This window comes from Impatiens glandulifera, chromosome 7 (assembly GCF_907164915.1).
Source record: "Impatiens glandulifera chromosome 7, dImpGla2.1, whole genome shotgun sequence".
In the NCBI taxonomy this organism is placed as follows: Eukaryota; Viridiplantae; Streptophyta; class Magnoliopsida; order Ericales; family Balsaminaceae; genus Impatiens; species Impatiens glandulifera.
In genome coordinates this window covers 29,251,841-29,265,251 of record NC_061868.1, presented here as the reverse complement: position 1 = coordinate 29,265,251, position 13,411 = coordinate 29,251,841, and positions in this window count along the sequence as shown.

The following is a 13,411-nucleotide window of genomic DNA, read 5'->3' as shown; positions in this document are numbered from 1 at the left end:
TCACAAAAAAATTAGAAATGCCACTTAGATATCCTAACTTTATATTCATGACAAATACACTCATAATCCATAAACTTAATCACATTAGATCACATTATTTTGACTTATATTAAATATGATATTTGCACAATTATTTATTATACTAGTGACCCTAAAAATTCCAATAAAGGGTTTGTCCATAGAAAGTGATTCAGGGCCAAAGATCATGCCAAAAGACTAGTGAATGTTTAAGTTTGGTGAAAACTGGGAATGATTAAGATTAATAATACATCATTAAAAGATAATTTAAATGATATATATGGGGAAAGAGATTTTAATGATGTGTTTATTTTTTTCCTTTTTAGTATTAAAATTATTAATTATATATATATATATATATAAATAAAATAAATATTTGTTATTAAATTTATAATGTTTCTATTTATATATATATTAAAAAATATATAAATTAGAAAACTAATTTAAAATTTTATTTAAGTAAATATGTTAAGTTTTAAAACGATTGATAAATTATTTTTGATTTATTTATTATTGGGAAGAATGTCAATTTTATTTATAAAGTTGGATGAATCTGTTAAATTTGTTTATTAAGTTGTAAAATTTTATTTATATATATAAACTTGTAAAAAAGTGAAATTTATTTAACTTAACTAAATTTTCTAACGACGTTAAAATGTGGTCCTTCTATCAATGACATGTCATATCCACGTATTATTTTTTTATATATTATTTTTATAATCAAATCTTCCAATTCAAATTAACCTTATCACTAAAATACACTAAATAAAATTAAAAATAACTTCATCTCTCTCACTACTGCATTTATCACCATTAATACAATTCCGGCAACAACTCCTCCGACAACCAACACCATCAACCCCGCAACCCTCATCTGCAATAGATTGATTAATTTTCTCTTCCTACTTCGTAACCTTCAACACTTTCTCCCGTTCCTTCGAAAACATATTCAAGTCCGAGAACAACTCCTCCTCACCGTCGCTTCCCCCATTCCGACACAAATGTCGCTGGAATCATCTTTCCCCTATGCTTGCTCTTCTTCGACGACGAATCCTTCTTCGGGGAGAACTAGAAGCAACCCGTTTTCTTTGGTGGTGAAGGAGACGGGAAAGACTAATACAGATTCGACGAATCCGAAGTAAAATTATTGATCTATATTTTGCGCTGCTCAGATTTCCTTCATTGGCGAGAGATTTTCCTTTACCGCCAACGAATTCAATGAATTAGATGGTGAAGAAACATACCAATTTTCCAGCTCTGGTTTCTTGTTCTCTTCATCATCATCATTTGACTGATGAGTGGATCTTCCCATAGATTTGAACCGAAAGAAGGGGTCGGGAACGATTTGAGTTTGTGGAAGCGAGTCTCAGGTGAGTTGGGAGAATGGAGTCGGGATCGAAGCCGACACAGTTGACGGCAGCCACCTGTTCAAGGATGCAATTGTCCATTTCTTGGCCGAGGATCTCTTCTCATCACAGTCTCATAATGATGAAAAATCCGCCATAGAAGAGAACGAAAGAGATTAATTAAGGGTTATGCATTTATTTATAGGAAGAATACAACTTCAATAATAATCATCCTTTTTGCGATTTTTATCGCCATTTTTTATGATGTGTAGATACATTGTTTTAAAGTTGTTGGTTGTCGGAGTTGTATTAGCAGTGTTAGATGTAGATCGTTGAGAGAGCGTAACATAACATGTTGAAGAGAGATTGAAGTTATTTTTAATTTTATATTTTTAATGATAAGATCTTATTGAATTGGAAAATTTGATTATAAATATTATATATATAAAAATAATACGTGGATATGACATGTCAATGAGAACAAGACTACAAGTTAACGTCGTTAGAGAAATCTGTTAAGTTTAATAAATTTGATATTTTTTGACAAGTTTGTATACATAGATAGAATTTTACAACTTAATAAACAAATTTAACACCTCCATCCAACTTTATAAATAAAATCTACATTTTTTCCATTTATTATTGTATAAGACAAAATAAAAATATCTTCAAATGTCGGTCCTAGCTCTTCAAACGCCGGTCATAGCTCTTCAAATGTTGGTCATAACTCTTCTAATGTCGGTCCTAGATCTTCTAATGTCGGTCCTATCTCTTTAAATGCCGGTCCTGACATCACATATCCACCTTCTACCGGTCTTAATCACCAAGATAATAAATCTACTATCAAAGCTATGAGCCATCGGTCGAATCAAAAGAACCAAAGCATAGATGTTGATTTGGAATTAGACGATAGCACTGACTATGATGAAACAATAATATGCGACCTCGAATATCATAAGTCAATGAAGAAGACGTCGGCAACAAAGATCAAACCAAAAGCAAAGAGGCATAATTCTTCCAAAACAAGTGCTGAAATTGAAAAGATCGATCAAGAAACAGGATCGAATAATTCTAAAACAGCTAAGAAGGGTAAGAATGGATCGAAAATCAAAGAAATGAAAAAAATGAAGGCAAATAACTCAAGTTCTAAGAAGAATACTGAAGTAAATCCCAAGGAAACCGTGACACCCGAGGCTAACCCTAAGTTATTGAACCTAGGTGCGTTTTCTCCGCTCGTTAATCTGGATCCTGAAATGCTAATTGACAACATTCAAAAGAGGAAAACTGATACACAAGAGAAGAGAACTGAAGGGGATATTCTAAAGAAGATCGGAACAATTGAAGGCAACGGTTTTGTGGGAAATACAAGGGTTAGATGGGCCGAAAAGAACAAACAAATTAGGAAAGATAGCATCCCTGAAACGGTCATCTCCTCAGCTCCTCCTACTGCTGCAATTCTCGGCAAAGAAAATACTCAGGCTGATAACAAGGATCCTACTACTGGTCCAACATGGTTAATGAGGAAAAACGAAATAGCAAATTTGGTAGGACTGAGAAACAGATGAAGAAGCTATTTTTCCAAATTAATAAACAAGAAATTACGATGCCCCAGGAAAGAAATGATCAGTTGAATGCTCAGTTCAATAGTCACTATCTAAAGAATTGGAATCTCTTCAACAAAGACCAATATGATGAAGTGATCAAGTGGACGGTTGACGCCATGAAGGAAATTTCGAAATATAATAAAACAAAGGTGTACACAATAAGGAGTAACCCAAACAAAACCTGGCAAGAAGGAAAGGTGTGGAATGGAAATGCCATGAGCGATCCAGAAAAGGGAAAATTCCAGATAAACACCTTATTCTCAAAGGTAATTACACTTGATCATCCGCACCGGTTTGAGCTCACATCAGAAATTGAAGAAAAATGCGTAAAGGCATGGGAGTTTGTCATAGTTCGTCATATTGTGGGCAACATGAAGGCACCATTTGCTGAGGTTAAAAGAACGTTGATGGGTCAGTGGGAATCCTCTGGTCTGTAGAGAATCACAATCAATGATCACGGATTCTACTTTCTATCCTTCAGGAATGGAAGCAAAATAAAGTTGATCATAGAGAGCGAGTATACTTTTATCAGGGGAAAAAGATTCAAGTTGTACAAGTGGAGCGAGGAACTTAATACTAATCATAGACCGCCTGAACTTGAACAAATCTGGTTCAATCTCAAGAATGTTCCACCACATATGTGCAAGCCAATGGGCCTGGCCTATATTTTAAGCATTATAGGCAAACAAACCACTTATGTTTGACCCAGCAATGGAAGGCTATGAGCGTGCATCTGTGGCCAGAGTTAGTGTCGAAATCTATCCAAGTAGCTCTCTTCCAATCAAGCTTGAACTTAAAGATAGACTGGGAAATTTATTTGACATTGGAGTACAATACGAATGGAAATCAAATCGATGTATATGGTGTAGCACTTTCACACACGCTACGAATAAATGTCCAGTCAATAATAATCTAAAATCGAAGGCCAATGACAACACTCAAGTAGGTGATATGAATGACACTAACCAGGCCCAGGTTGAGAGAAATGTGAACAAGTCTGAACTTAACAGCAATGAACGCACTGAAGATGATAAGATGGGCAACCAAAAGAAAGAACAGATAAGGGTAAGAAGAAGATAGGAAAAAGAATGAAGTGGGTAAGGGTACAAGCTGGCCCTACTAACGTTGATCATATTGGTCATGTTCAGGGCACCGGTCTTAGGGATTATATTTTCTCGAGAATAGGTCCTGTTCAAAACGTCGGTCCTGGTTAGGGTATCGGTTCTAATAAAGCTGAATATAGACACACCGGTCCTAAAGCTTCTCATAAAGCTACTGTTCCTAGCCATATTGACCATATTAAGCCTGGTCCTGGACTTGATGATCATGAAACTACTCAAGTTACCGAACTTACTACTACCGGTCCTAATTAAAAATGTGTAAATATTGCTGATCCCGACTATATTGGTCCTGATACTGGAACAAGTCCTATTATTGTGGATGATACTATTGTTAGTCCTAACTCCACCGGTCCCAATACTGATCAAAGAACTGGTCTTGATGTAACTACATGTCCTGGTTCTAAAGTTTCTGGAATTCAAAGATCTATGGGACGAGGAATACTTGTCCCATATGAAATAAGCAAAATTGGGTCTGAAGTCACTCCAATAGGTCGTGAGTCCACTCTTGATAGTTCTAGGAATGCAAACAGGAACCGAAAAAACAATGTCATCAAAATTCGAAATGACCTGATCCTTGTGCTCAGAGCCACCTTTCGAGATGATGAACAAGAGAAACTTGGAACAAGTAATAAAGAAGCTCTTGAGAATGGATTGGGAAATCTTGGGTTTTTTGAAATCAAAAGATCAAGTGCAGAAGAAGATAATTTGGTCTTGAATAAGGCAGTGAGCCTTAGTTCTGAAGTAGGGCAAATTAAAATCGATAACAAACATGAATCCATTAGTGAAGAGGTTCAAAGTCAGAAAAGACCTACTAAAGAAGAACAAGATGAAAATCGAAGACAAAGTAGAAAGATCCTGGATCTAAAAGCCATTAATTCTATCACGGGAGAAGATGAGATCTACATGAGACAACCCTCACTCAATGTCAATAGTATTCCATGTAATCAAACTGTAGCCATTGAGGATAGCGAGACAAGTGATTCTTATGATTTCTCTGATGAAGAGGTTCAGGACAGTCTGGAAAGTTAGGAACCCAACACTTATATTCATTCATGAATATAGTGACATGGAACATAAGGGACTCAATGACCCTCTAAAATGCAAAGAAATCAGGAGGATCATTGAGAATCAAAAGATCACTATTATGGGTATTCTTGAGACAAAAGTCAAAAGTCAGAACGTTGAGAAGGTTAGCAAACTGTGTATTGATAGTAGCTGGGAAATCATTCACAACTCAAATGAAAAAACAGGCAGAATCTGGGTTATTTGGGATAACAAAGTTATTGAGGTTAGGGCTCTCTTTTCGAATGATCAAGCAATCCTGGTGGAGGTCAAAGAGAGAATCACAAGAATCGTGTTTAATCTTGATATTGTCTATGGTAGCAACTCAAGCACTGACAGAAGACTCCTCTAGAATTGTCTCAAAAACTGGATTGGTATTGATAAATCTTGGGCTGTCCTCGATGATTACAACGTAACTAGAAACGAATCTGATCGTAGCCTAGAATCTGAAATAACTCGGGATATGATTGACTTTAATGACTGCATCAGAGATATGGGTTGTATCGAGCCTACCAATTCTGGAAACTTCTTCACTTGGTCTTCTACGAGAGGGAATGAGCAAATTAGAAAAAGTAGAATTGACAGATGTCTGGTAAATGAGAACTGGATTAACCAATTTTCAAGAAGTCAACTTCATGTTCTGAATCCGGGTATATATAATCACTGTCCGATTAAATTGTTCTGGGAAAAGGAAGAAAGGTTCAGAAGACCCTTTACATTTTTCAATTTCTGGATGGATAATGATAAATTCAAGGGTATTCTCGAAAGCGTATGGTCTACAGATGTTAGAGGTTCCAACATGTACAGGGTTTCTAAGAAGCTTAAGCTCTTGAAGAATCATCTCCAAAACTTTGACAAGAAGAAGTTCAGCAATATCTCCAATAGAGTTCTAGCTGCTAGAGAAGAACTGGAAGAGGTTCAGAAAAAGTTATTAAGGGATGATAGTAATGAACAACTCAATGAAACAGAAAGGTATGCGCTTGAAAACTTCAGGAAGTTGAGTCTGCTTGAAGAAAATTTTGTTAGACAGAAATTAAGACAGAGCTGGCTCTCGTTGGGTGACAAAAACACAACTTTCTTCTACAAAAAATGCAAGGCTAGAAACATGAGAAACAATGTGTATATGCTGAAGAATAATGATGGTGAATATGTTTAGGGTCAAAAGGGTGTACAAGATCTGGCTATCGATTTCTATAAGCAGCTTATGGGTACAAGAAAACAGCATCAAAGTCACCTGAATACCTTGTATCAGATTATTGATAGGAAAATCTCTGCAGAAGATAGTCGCGAGTTGATAAGGGTGGTCACGAAGGTTGAGGTTAAAGAAGATCTGTTTAGTATTGATGGGAATAAAAGTTTGGGTCCTGATGGGTTTAATGCGCAATTCTTCAAAGACAATTGGTCGGTTGTGGGTAAAGATGTTACTGATGGGGTTCTGGAGTTTTTCAAAAACAAGAAGATGTTAAAGCAATGGAATATAGCGGTTCTAACCTTGATCCCGAAAACTGCGGTACCTGAGAAAGTACAAGATTTCAGACCAATTTCCTGCTGTAATGTGATTTATAAAATAATTTCAAAAATCATTTCTAAACGTTTAAAAAATGTAATAGGAAAAATAATAAATCTTAATCAATCTGCATTCATCCCCGGTAGGACAATCTCTCATAATATTTTTTTCATGCAGAGCCTATTAAAAGGCTACAGGAAAAAGAAAATATCCCCGAGAGTGGCTTTCAAAATAGATATCAAGAAAGATTTCGACTCTGTTAGATGGGAAACCATTCGAGACTTTCTGATTGTTTATGTTTTTCCTATGATTTTTATCGATTGGATTATGCAATGCGTTTCATCATCCTGCTTTGTTGTTAGCGTCAATGGAGTGCACGGAAGCTATTTCAAGGGTGAAAACGGGGTAAGGCAAGGGGACTCCCTCTCTTCTTACCTTTTCGTAACTATCATGGTGATCTTTGAGAGCATCTTCGCGATGTTCCGAAAGAATCGTCCATACATCTTTCACCCATTCTGTGAGGTAGAGAAGGTAACAAATTTATGCTTGTTGACGATTTGTTCATTCAAGCGCACGCAGACGTTGATTCCATTAAAACTATAAGGGCTGCACTAACGTTCTTTTCTAATGTAACAGGTTTAACTATTAATGAAAGAAAAAGTGTGGCATTTTATGGAGGCGTGAAGGACGAAACAAAGCAGGACATATTCAACATCATGGGCATCAAGGAAGGCAACTTTCCCATAAGGTACTTAGGAATTCCGTCAATTGCGAAGCAGATCAAGATCTCATACTGCAAGCCGCTGATTAAAAAGGTAAAAAACACGATATCTAGCTGGGCAGCGAAAAAACTTTCTTATGCAGGGAGGATCGAACTTATTAAAACCGTGGTTATGGGCATAGTTGACTATTGGGCGCAGCAAATGGTCATTCCGAAGAAGGTAATGAAGGAACTCGACACGCTGATGAGAAACTTTATTTGGGGTAGTAGTGGAAGAGGAGGAAAGAAAGTCAAATTGACCGCTCTCTGCAAACCGAAAGACGAGGGAGTCATCGACTTGAAGAACTGTATCGAGTGGAACAAGGCTCTAACCTTCAAGCATCGGTGGACTTTGGAGCGCAATCAAGAGTCACTATGGATCAAATGGGTGCATACGAGGTTTATGAAACACGAAACCAGTATCTGGACCTGCAAAATTCATGAAGGTATGAACTGGTCTTTGAAAAAGATTCTTAAACTAAGAAGCGATATTGTAGATCTTTATGACATCCGACTAGGGGACGGGAAAGACACTCTATTCTGGCACGACCCCTGGTTCGAAAACCAGCCTATCATTGACAATGAGGAGTTTCAAAATACATGTATCAGAAGGGACTACGCAAAAGCGAAAATCAGAGACATCAAAGACGGGAATTGGAACTTGCTCTTGAGAAGAATTCCAGAAGGAAATATGATACTTGATCATATAAGTAACATACAACTACACAACAGACCGGATATTCATGAATGGAAAGCTGAGGACAATGAGAAGCTGGTATTGAAGAAAATATAGGAGGTAATCCGGGAAAAAGCGTAGAAAGTAGAATGGACTCCTCTTGTATGGTCAACGAAGATTATCCTTCGACACCAGTTCATCCTATGGCTCGCCTTCTGGGAAAGACTCAGCACCCGTGATCGTATCAGCAAGTATATGAGCATCCCGGACGTGAGCTGTCTTCTATGCATAGGAAATGAAGAAACCATAGATCACCTATTCGGGAGCTGTTGTATTGCTTCGGAGCTTTGTGAAAGATTCTATAAAAGCTTGGAGCTGATAAGTTTCCCGAGCGAATGGAATGAAATCAAAGAAGTTGCACTACTCAAAGCTAAGGGAAATAGATTTGCAACAAGCGTGTTCATGTGCGGTTTTGGAGTAGTGGTGTATAACATTTGGCAAGAACGGAATGCAAGGGTATATGGAAAAATTTGTAGAAGCGTTGATGAGTTATGGAAAGATATTGTATCGGATTGCAGCGCCCTCGCGAGAACGTGGAGAGGAATTTCAAGCACGGAGCAGAACTGGAATATCTGCAGAAACTAGAGTTTACCGTTTTTTAAACTCACTAGAATTGAAAGCATTGTAAATAGATAATTCATTTACGTTTTTAGCTTTTTAGCTTTTATTCAAAATGTTACGACTTCAAAATCATTCTAGACCTGTCTAGAATGATCTCTTAAACTTGTGGTTTTTTTCCAGTTTTTGGGAATTTTTAATAAAATGACGTTAAGTCGTTTTTCCAAAAAAAAAGACAAAATAAAAATAAGACATTATATACTTGAAATAATATTTTTAGAATTGACGAAATAGTTTAAAAAAATAATATTAATATATATTTAATATATTATTAATTAAAAAAAGACTTAAATAAAAGAAATAAAAATGTTTTTTAAAAATAAAATAAAACTGTAAAATAAAATAATAAAATATTTAAATTAAAAATATATTAAAAATATGTTATTTAATTTTTTGAAAAATATATTTGAGACTTATTTATTATTTTAAAAAACAAATTAAAAGACTTGAAAAAATAATTTTATTATTATCACATTTTTTATTATTTAATTAATTATTTATATATATTTGTAAGCACTAAAAATTTACGCTCTAATTTATAATATTAAAATCATTATTTTTAATTGTTTTTAAATAAGTAAGATCAAAATAATTAACTCACGGCAAAACCTATTTAAAACAATTAATTATGATTAATTATCGTGCTAATTAATCAAATTAATTAAGAGTTATGGCCAAAATAGAAAATAAAATTATTTTGATAAATGTTGTACTCATATTATCTCAAAATAATTTAAAAAAAAGGACAAAAATAAATAATTTTGATGAATTGTTGTATCAAATAAAATTATTTATTTAAATCCTACAATTATACAATAAAAAATAAATTGGTAAAATATATGTCATACTTATTTTAATATTTTGTGTATTTGAAAAGATCAAAACTAAAGTGAAAAGGTTGAAAGAAAAATTAATTTCAAATAACCCTTTAAGGACTTAAAAAAAATATAAATATGTAATCAAGTGTAGCCGAAATAAAAGAAAACGCTGCAACAGGAACCACATACATTGGGTGGATGTTGGCTCCTCATCCAATGCCTCAGAGCGCTCGCATAGCCGGTTGTAGCTAGAGCAGCGCGCGCCTGGATCACAACGGATCAACAAACGTCCATTAGTGGAATCACTAATAGACCACCCAAACACCAACATCGCTAGACGAAATGTTGGAAAGCGCTCAAAACAGCATCGTTTTGAGCGCCACCTTCGTCTCAAACGTGATGCCAAAGTGATAAGCATCAAAGATTCGTCTTTGATTTTACTTTTTTGAAACTCCCTCGTTAGTCCACCATTTTGGCTCATTTAAAGCCTAAAATGATCACCCTACGAAGATGATCATTTCTACCTATCAAAATAATGATGAATCATCATTATTCCGGCGACTTCAGCCAAGCACAACCAAAAGCTATTAATGGCTTTTGACAATTCAGGCCACTATACGCCCCAACCGACTTAGGACGAGGATAAATACCCCATAAGTAATTTCAAAGTTAAGCAACCAACTCATACCTTCAAATCGAAGAAAATCAAAAATTTGCCATTAAAGCTTGAAACTTTCAGATTTTTTTGAATTTTCTAGTTTAAAGCCTTAAAGTTTGGATCTAAGCATCCAGAAAACTTCTATAATAATCAAGGAGTGCTCTCCAATCCTTGGTAAGGTTCCAATTATCTATAATTCATATTTACAGTTTGAATTTAATTTTTTTATTAAAAATTACATAAGCTTGTATGCATGCTATTTTATGTTGTTTTATGATTGAAAATTCATCCCTAGATGAATTATAGACTATCTAGATACGATAGAACCAATCAATCGATCTAAATAACAAAAACTCAAATTTGAATTTCAAAAAAAAAAACAGGTTTGTTGTTCTTGGGTTAATTCGGTTGAATCATAACCCAAAAGCTTCCCAACATGATTGTAAACATGTTGAGCAACTATTTGGATCATGTTTGATTAAAATAAAATGAAAATTTTGAGTTCTTGAATTGGTCAAAATGAACAACCATTGTTCTTGTTTTGCTACTAATCAAGTATATGTGATATAAGGAAACTATTGAATAACTTCTTTCACTTTAAAACACCTTTTAAATCAAAATTTTAAATTTTGATAAAAAACAGTTTTGAACAAATTAATTATCATCTAGGTCGATGATACATTGAGATGATGATCAACATGTTCTAGGAGCTTTGTGAAGCTACCCAAGCTCTTGGATCAAAGAATTAGAGCTAAAAACAAGAATTTTGAAAATTGGATCCTTGTGTTCTTGAGGTCCGAGGCTTGTAAGCCTAGGACCGAGACCAAGGACTAATAAAATAAGTTAGGACGAGACCTATGACCGACGTTCTTGAACTAGGATCGAGAAATCCAACCGAGGATTCTCACCTTGAACCGAGAGGCCTAAGTCCATGACCGAGTTTCCCAAGACCCATGACCGAGAGGCCTAACCTTGGGATCGAGCATCCCAAGCTTGAGATCGAGAGCTCTCGAGCCCCTGACTAAGGAACTTAGCCTAGAGCTAGTCTCGGACCGAGAGGTTTATACACCTCAACCGAGAAACCTAGCCTTAGGCTAGTTTTGGATCGATATGTTTTCACACCTAGACCGGTAAGATAAGCCAAGGACCGAGAGTCATTAGCGCATCGATCGAAGAACTCCTGTACTCAGACTGAGAGCTCCCGAACCTAGACTAAGGGTTTCTAGACCCCGATCAGAAAAAACGAACCCTAGCCTTAGGACTCCGGTCCTAAGAACTATTTAATTCCACTTTTCAAAATCAAAAATTATTTTTATAATTTTTGGACTTCAAATTATTTTCTAAAAATTAGAAAAATTAGAAAATGCATTTTAAATATTTTGGGGATATTTCCACAAAAAATATTTCAACAAATGCTCGTTTGATGTTTATTTCTAAACCCTAATGCCTTTAAAAATGATTGATATTCTTCAGGTATTTCCACCATAGTTATCATCTGCAACAGGTACCAACATTTAAATATTATTGTTTCAATATTTTAAATAACGCTAAAACCTAGAATCATGACTAGGACCAGAAGAATAATTGGTTAAAACACAAACGTTATACAACTGATTTTCAAAAAAGTCAACTTTATAAGTAAAGAACGTTTTTAACTAGTATATAGGACATAACGCGAAAGTCATTTCTCGAGTATCACAAAATTTCGAACCAAACGAAACTCTAGTGCAAAATATGTTTGTACACATCTTTTCTTAAATTTATTATGTTTAATTAATTTAAATCGAATTTCATAAAAAAATCAAATCGTTATTTGATTACAACAAATCCCCATATTATTAAAATTTGAATAAAATTAATTATTTATATCTAATTAATTTTAAAAAGTTGTTAGTACTATCACAATCTCTTAAAAAATAATATTCAAACTAAATTTGAAACCATCGAATCTCGAGCTATTTTGGGCCCGCATGCCACGTGTCGATCACATGCGCTGTGTCACGGGCTCAGTCTTTCCACTGACGATCTGTGCGGCACTAGTTATGATCTTCGCAAGAACGAGTAACTAGTCAGCCTTTCTCGACGCAACACTCGACATTTAATAGAATTGACACAAGAATTCTAGAGAGAGAGTAAACTCTTACAAAGAATAATAATATTATATCACTTGAATACTTGGTACTTTACAAAGGAATCTCTAAGGTATTTATAGGGCTATCCCCAACTACTTCATTAATTACATAACACTTAACTACCCCATTAATTGTGTGCTATCCAACTACCACATTGATAGTTTACTACCCAACTACCACCTTAATAGTTACTAACCAACCACTACATTAAATGGCTCATTAATGTAGAGCATGACATACTTTCTTACAAGGCTTCTAGAAGGTTCCTTGTGTTGGGCCTTCATGATTGATTAAGCCTCTTGGGTTAGGAAGACAAGTGGGTCGTGACAGCTGTTGCGGGATTCCCAGGGTTACAATATTAACTTTTAATAATTTATTATTATAAAAAAAATTATGACCTTGTATGACAAATTTTTTTTTATTAGTACAAAAATTTTAATTTAATTATGTTTTAGTATTTTTTAATTTTTTATTATAATATTTTAAAAAATAAATTAAGACACTGTAGAGTACTTTCACATATCTACTAGCTAGGGACACGCCGAGAATTGGTCTGATCCGGTCCGAATACTTTTAAATGGAAAGAATGGGTTAAGGAGCCAACTTTCAGTCGGAATGTATTCAAGTTTTGAAGGAATTTAATCTTCACATAACATGCCTAAAACATATGATATAAAGAAAATGGCTCATTTCCCTCTTTATTTTTGTTGACAACATCACTTTTTCCTTCTTTATCCGTAAGTAATGCAGCTTCTTCATCCTATAGAAACAAGGTTGAAGGTAAAGGGAACTCAAAATTTTGCATCTTTCCTTGGCAACACTTTTATTATCAATCATTTATTTATTTTCTTATTTTTTAACATCTTACTAAATTTAGTTATTAAATAATCAAAATTATTATAAATATAAAAAATTTAAAATTTTTAAATGAATTAGTTAAATAATTTTCTAATATTTTTATTTTTAAATAAATATATAATAATAAGTAATATTAAACTTAATAGAATTTTATATAATTTGATTTGAAATTA